Source organism: Acomys minous (genome assembly GCF_964271855.1).
Source record: "Acomys minous genome assembly, chromosome: 4".
Lineage (NCBI taxonomy): Eukaryota > Metazoa > Chordata > Mammalia > Rodentia > Muridae > Acomys > Acomys minous.
The window spans coordinates 2,423,383-2,430,537 of NC_140486.1; the positions used below are offsets into that span (position 1 = coordinate 2,423,383).

A 7,155-nucleotide genomic window follows, 5' to 3' on the forward strand; every position below is an offset into this window, starting at 1 on the left:
AATGAGAATTAACTTTGGGGTGCTTATGTAGTAAGAGTTGGGGATCTGAGACCTCTCTCTTGAACGGCCACCACTCAATCACTGTAACAGAGACACAGGGCTCATTGATACTGGTTTTATTTTGAATAGTTTAACAGCATTTTCTTAGCTTTGAGAATATCAGTATTTCAAATATATTGAGTCTTTTTATTCTATTGTAAAGCAGTATTTTTCATAGTTGTAAAACCTTTCAAAACATGTAAAGAAGTGTTTGCTGAAAGGAAATGTTGCATTTATCAAGGATATCAATGAAATGTAGATTTGGGATCTGATTTAAAGCAGTAATTTAATCCTTCTGGGATCTATTGAAATACTGAAACACAGCCAACCATTAGTGTTAACACCCAGGAGAAGGCTGGGTGTTTGGCATGTAAACTGCTTCAAATGCAGCAGATGAGGACACTTAAAAGTCTAAACTCATCTTTTACTAATGGATTCCAGCATGCTTAACAACAAATTATTCATTATTAAAACTAACAAAATATTTTATTATTTTACTTAGCAACAGTACTATAATTTTATTAAGATAATTATCATTAAATAAATTAAACCATCCAAATAAAAGGCAAATCAGTGTTTATTAATTGATATGCTGAAGCAACTAAGTATAAAGTTCATAGCTACTTGGATTATTTTATTTTATTATTTATATATTGCCAATTTTATTAATAAAATAATTAAGATTTTAATAAGGTAAAATAGTAGCAATAGTGCTGAATGATAATATTAAACTCAACCGAGCTGTAATATTCTAGTTTATGTTAAATTCACAGACATCCTATGAAGATGACATTTTAATTAGCCGGAGTTTGCCTTAATTACACTGATATGCAATATCATGTCATGAGAAATTGTAGTCTTAAGTGCTTGCAAAGTCCAGGAATCTATTCCCATCAAATATTGCAGATATTATGGGATACTTTGTTGCCCAGGTAAAAAGATTTAATGCTGGCTTTGTTATCAAGTTAATTATGTAAAATACACTAAGTATGCCAATTGGAATATGAGGATAAATACTGCCTTGAAATTCATTTTTGTGTTTTCCCCTGGTGTGGTATGCACATACCTAGAACCAAACTCTTGAACACGCTTGGAGAATCCGGCTGGTGGGTAAAACACAAACTTCTTGTTGCTAAAAGATTTTTTTTTTGGTGTGTTTTGCCATGTTTTCATATTATTGTGCCAAAAGAACTTTTTCAATGTAAGACATAATTGGTATCCATCCAGCATTATTAAGAGTTTGGGTAGGTATCTATATTTTATACCTGGATTGTGGTCACTATTACGTCCCCCCACCCCCTGAATGTTGTTGTATTACAGTGATGCAAGATGGCAACCACCACAGGGATGGGAGTAAAAGTCCCTCGAAGGAGTCCAGAAAGGAGTAGGCGATAGCACCCTTAGCCGGGGTCTAAAGGACCACGAAGACATGATGCTTACAAGATGGACAGGGATGATTATTGGGCCTCCAAGAACAATTTATGAAACTCTAATAAAATAGAGCGTGGGCCTGAATACCCTGTACTATTTGTAACGAAAGTCAACACAAGCGGCATGAGAAGTTCGCATGGAGTGGTGGACCCGAGAGCCACGGCAGTGCTGGCCAAGTGGCAGAATTCCCACAGCACCCAAGTCATCCTGCAGGAGCCTCGACGCTTGATGATGTCAGAAGAGAACATGAAGCTGCCCCAGCAGCCAGAAGCGCAGTGCTACAGAGGTTAGCCACCAGGGCCCTGGCTTCCCCTCGCCATCCACCTAAGTCTTCGTTTTCCACAGTAGTGAATTTTCTAGATACATCTGTAGACCTCAAAGTACTGGAGAGGAAACTCCCTTCAGACTTCATCCTGAGACACTGTCATGATACTAATTTCTTGTCTGTTTGAAATACCTAAGTTGTGCTGTGTAATGTCTTCTGTCGAGTGTAACTGCTGTCTGCCTGGTTGAACTTCTGGGGTCAAGAAGGTGTGTTGAAATCGGTTTCTTCCCGGAGCGGTGGGCACAGCTAAGGCAACAGGCACATCACACAACCACCTGTGGCCGGCACATGGCCTGGATCTACCTTTGTCTACCCCGCCCTCCCGCCACAGCTGTGTGGCGGCCCTTGGAATACATGGGAAGGCTTCAGGTGGCAGCCGTGGGACTACTGCTGTGCTTGGGGGCAATTTGCCTGCAACCCTGCTTTCTTAAGTCTTAAGTGATGCCTCATCCAAGTCATGGTCCCTACTGCTCTACTCCTACCCTTGGCAAAAGTTTAGTTTGTAACCCTCCCCTCCCTCTGAAATTGGCCGTGGGTGAGGAGTTCAGGGCTTCCCTTCTGTCTCCCCACCTTTATCAGGGGGTACTGCTTTCCGTTTCCTTTGTTGTCCATTACCACCCAACACTTTCTGTGGCTAAAAACCATCAGATGAGATTGGAAGAACCTGGTCTACCTCACTTAGCTCTGGACCACCCTCGTTCACCTACCACCAGCCTAGGGAAGGAGGGTGGAGTCCTCAGCCTTGACACCACCATCAGCCCATGAGCTTTGAGCTCAGGTCTCGAGGTGAACAGAGCAGTCAGAGGCAACTCAGACGCTCCTGCCCTCAGGGTCCTCAGTGGTTCCGCCTAGAGAAAGCCGTGCAGAGAGTCCTGAGTCCACGCGGGGTTCTGAGTAGTTCCTTTTCCTATGATCGCTTTGCTTTTGCAGACGGAAGAGGTTTGAACAGGGTGCTCACACCACCCTGGCCACCCATCGGGTCTGATGTGGAGGCTGACAGCTAGAACTCAAGGCCCTGACCCTGCACACTCAGGTCCCGGTGTCGCCCCTAAGACCCTTCGCAGGGACCCGGAGGAGCTCTGTGTCACCATGTTTCCTGATCTGTGTGACTGACCTCCTGGCTCATTGCCACATTCTCCCACTCTGTTCAAGACCACTAAATTTTGAAATGTGGATGCATACCGAAATAAAGGCAATTCGTTGTGTTGCATAAATAAACAATAAATAAATGTTGTTCTACACTTGAGAAGGAGTAGGAAGTGTTCCTTCCGGATTGTATCCAGCCTTGACAGAGCTGATGAAGCCCAGGCCTTCTATAAGCTAAAGACTTTCCTGCGTTCTGACCTCTTTTCCGGTTCTTTCTTCCATAATGGCTATTTAAGTTACAAAGTTATTAAGTGTCTGGCGCTCTAGTTGCCTTTCTTCTCCGGTTTTGTTACTGTTGATGTTGCCAGGATGCACACCTCTCTGAGTTCATACAATTGTATTAATCACCAACTTTTTTTTTTCCTTTTTTTTTTTCTCTTTTTGGTCTTCCTTACTAAACCTTCTGTTCATCAACGTTTGGTGTCTCTCATTTTGCTCCCTATAAATTCCTCAAATACAAAGTTTTACTTTGCTTTATTCACATTTACAGTGATGATTTATTAGCATCTCTTTTGACTTAACCTACATATGTGGCAATGAGGAAAATGTGCACTTGGCTCAGACAGACATCATCCTGGAAGGAAGATATAAATGTCTTCTTCATGCAAAATATTTGTTATACAGTTCTTTTAAAAAAATTTTTTGAAGACCTGTATAAAGATACAGTACCTATAATCAAAGCATATAAGCTGAGGAAAATGGCAAATAAATTAGACTTAAGGATATTTCTGCTGAGTTGATTCCTATAGATAGATTCAAGGTAAGGGACAGCCACTGCCTTCAGTCTTGTGTAAACTGGTGACATCAGTGTACTTGGTTAAATCAAGAGTGATAGGGAATAGCGTGCGTGTGTGTGTGTGTGTGTGTGTGTGTGTGTGCGTGCGTGTGTGTGTGTGGTGGGGGGAATAAAGATGAGGGGCAGATAAGAAGCGACAAATCATGAGAATCAGCATTATAGACATGTTCAATTTCCAATGAACTAACTTAAACGATTTTTAAAGTGATCTTTTGAACCACACACAAACACTTAAGAGGAAATTTTATCCCTATACGTAATGTTCTCTAACCCTTCCTAACCTCATTATGGCTATTGTCCTAATGCGGTCTGGCACCCCTGTTGGGCTTTTGAAGTCTAGCAGCATAGCATCATCTATCCATTTGTTGTTAAATCATGACCCTGCTCCCAAATACTGTAACAAATATTTTTATATTGACTTAGAACAATACCTGATGGCAGCAGGCCAGAGGTGTAAATCAAACAGGTGAAAGTCAGAGGGAATAAAAGAATGGAAGCCAGTGTCAAATCAGAGTGACAGCCACTCACTAGGATTGATACGATGTCCAATGTGGGATAAGAGACAGTATTAATACAATCAGTTATTAACAACAATATAGAAATATTGATGACAAGAGCCATATGGATTTTTAGAGACCTCAGTATGAGCAAGAGCTTGGGCGGGGAAAACTCTTTATTATTTTCACTATGCTCTTTTATGAAACATTTTATTGCATATAAAAATAGGACACACAGAGTGTACTGAGATAAATAAGAGTTGTCGTGCTCATGTCACTTCTCAACATAGCAAAAAGGGAAATGTTTTCACAATCAGAGAGAAATTTCTTTCCCCTTAATACCCAAAGGAAAAAAATCATCTTCAATTCTAATATCACTATTCATTAAAAAAATCTGTGTATGTTCAGAAACTGTAATTCTCCAGAATATGCAACAAAGGTGTTCTTTTTCTCTTATTGTTCAAGATATTTTTTTCTGCTTAATTTTAGTGCAAAAGGCTGGTGTATTTCCTAGGCATTTGGCTTCTTTAATTGAAGTGTATATGCATTGTGAAGTGATCAACATGTAAGCTTTTGAAATGCCCAGCAACTCTTGCTTTTTTTCATTCTCTCTCTCTCTCTCCCTCCCTCTCTCTCTCTCTCTATCTCTATCTCTCTCCCTGTGTGTGTGTGTGTGTGTGTGTGTAGTTCATACATCTTCAATGAAGGAAGAACACAGCCTTGGGACAGAGAGGGCCTTATGTAGGTAGAAATACTGAGGAATGTAAAAACAGCGACACAATTCCGTATGTTACTTCCCAATATGGAAAAGTAAAAGCAAGTTGCATATTGGATTAGAGGAAATGAAGTTGACCTGCCAATTCACTCAAGTGAGAAGCATGGGAGAAGCATGATTTTTTTAATATGAAGAAACAGAGTGACATCACATGTATTCTCTTAGTTCACTGTGGAAGTAAATATCTCATATGGAGTGTCTGAAAGCAGTTGAATGTCAGCCTCTCATCCCTAAGTGTGACTGTAATTTATCAGACAAACAGTTACATTCCTGGGAAATAAAGATGTTGATGCTAATGATGCCTAAACAGCAGCACACCTGCTTCCAACCCAGGAACCGTGATCAATAGACTGTTTACAGAAAGAGTGTGATTATTATTCATTTGTAAAGTTTATCATTTTCTCCTTTTAACATTTAGAAAGGGATAAAAGAATACAGTAGTTCTTACCACATGAATAATTACTGTGAAACAAATTTCTGCTCCAGCTTTATAACATGATTAAACAGTAGTTGTGTGATTCTATAATTCAACAATATAGACTTTCACTGTTAAACCAAACATTCATGGAGAGATAGCTCAGCTCTTCCAGAAGACTCAGATTCAATTCCCAGCACCCACAAGGCAGCTAACAACTGTCTGTAACTCCAAGTACAGAGGATTTGACCCCAAAATAGACATACATGCATGCAAAACACCAATGCACATAAAAATAAATAAAGCATTAAAGAACTGAAACATTCATATCTTTTATTTTACCTGGGACATATCTACATTTTCTTTCCTGACCTTTGTTGTCTGTAAAGGTTCTTTAAATTAGCACCTGCAATTTTGACTTTTTTTCCATAGGCTCACTAATAACAAACTAGAGCAGACATAGATAAAATACTGTAAAAAGTCCATGTTAATGTCAGTAAGTTTTTCACCAGTTTTATAACAAGCAAACATGGTCATTCATAGTGAAAGTCCTTCACATGCTTCTGTCTGGGTTTAGATACAGAGGGTTATCATCTGTTCAGTTTACAAACAGCCATGTGTTTTCCTATTCCTGTAGATGTCTGTTGGATCCATTTGATTCACCACATCTATTAGTGTCAGAATTTCTTGTTTTAGTATCTATTTCCTTGACCGCTCCTTTACTTGCCTTTTTTTTTCCTTGCCACTTTTAATATTTTTTTTCTTTGTTCTGTACATTTAGTGTCTTGGCTATTATGTGGCAAGAGGATTTTATTTTTCTGGTCTACTCTATTTGTTGTTCTGAGGCCTTTTGTATGTTTATAGGCATCTCTTTCTTTAAATTAGGGAATTTTCTATGATTTTGTTGAAAATATTTTATGGGTCTTGACACTAATAATCTCTTTCCTTAATTCCCTTGTCCTCAGGTTTTGTCTTTTCATGGTATCCTTGATTTCTTGGATGATTTGTGTGAGACATTTTTTAGATTTAACATTAGATTAACACAACATGATTGTGTCAAATTCTTCCATTGTAACTTCTAAACCATAGATTCATTCCTCCTTCTCTTGTGTTCTGTTGATGATGGTTACCTCTGCAGTTCCTGTTTTCTTCCCTAAATTTGCTCTTTCCAGGCTTTCCTCAGTTTGTACTTTTATTATTGTTTCCATTTTATCCTCAGATCTTGGTCTGTTTTATTGATTTTCTTCACCTGATTGAATTTTCCTGAATTTCTTCCAGTGATTTCTCATTTCCTCTTTATAGGCCGCTGCCATGGCCTCTCTAATGGCCCCAATCTGTTTGGCTATATCTTCCTGTATTTGTTTATAGATTTTATTAGTTTCCTCCATTATCGTCTTCATCAGGAAAGATTTGAGGTTACTTTCTTGTGTTTCATATGTGTCAGAGTTTCCATGACTGATTGCTTTGGGACAAATGGGTTCTGGAGCTGCCATAATGTTTTGTTTTTTTATGTTTTTATTCTGGCTATTAGCCATCTTTCTGTCTATGGCTTTGGGCAGTAGTTTCTGGTGTCTTTCACTGGCTGTTGAGAGTGGCTGTAGGTGAGTGGACATAGGTTGAGACCCATCACCTGCAGGGACCAGGGAACTCTGGTTGGATCAGCTGGGTGACCCGAGTTAAGAATTCAGAACTTGCCTGGGAATTAAGACTCAAAAATTGTTTTTTTTTTTT

At 39.2% G+C, this 7,155-nt stretch overlaps 1 pseudogene across 1 annotated transcript; it reads left to right on the forward strand.

Moving 5' to 3' along the window:
- The first annotated feature begins 1,468 nt into the window (after nucleotides 1-1,468).
- Nucleotides 1,469-1,761, forward strand: LOC311595780 (ubiquitin-conjugating enzyme E2 variant 1-like; annotated as a pseudogene). The gene has a single exon. The product of its transcript is annotated as a ubiquitin-conjugating enzyme E2 variant 1-like (transcript).
- The last annotated feature ends 5,394 nt before the right edge of the window (nucleotides 1,762-7,155 follow it).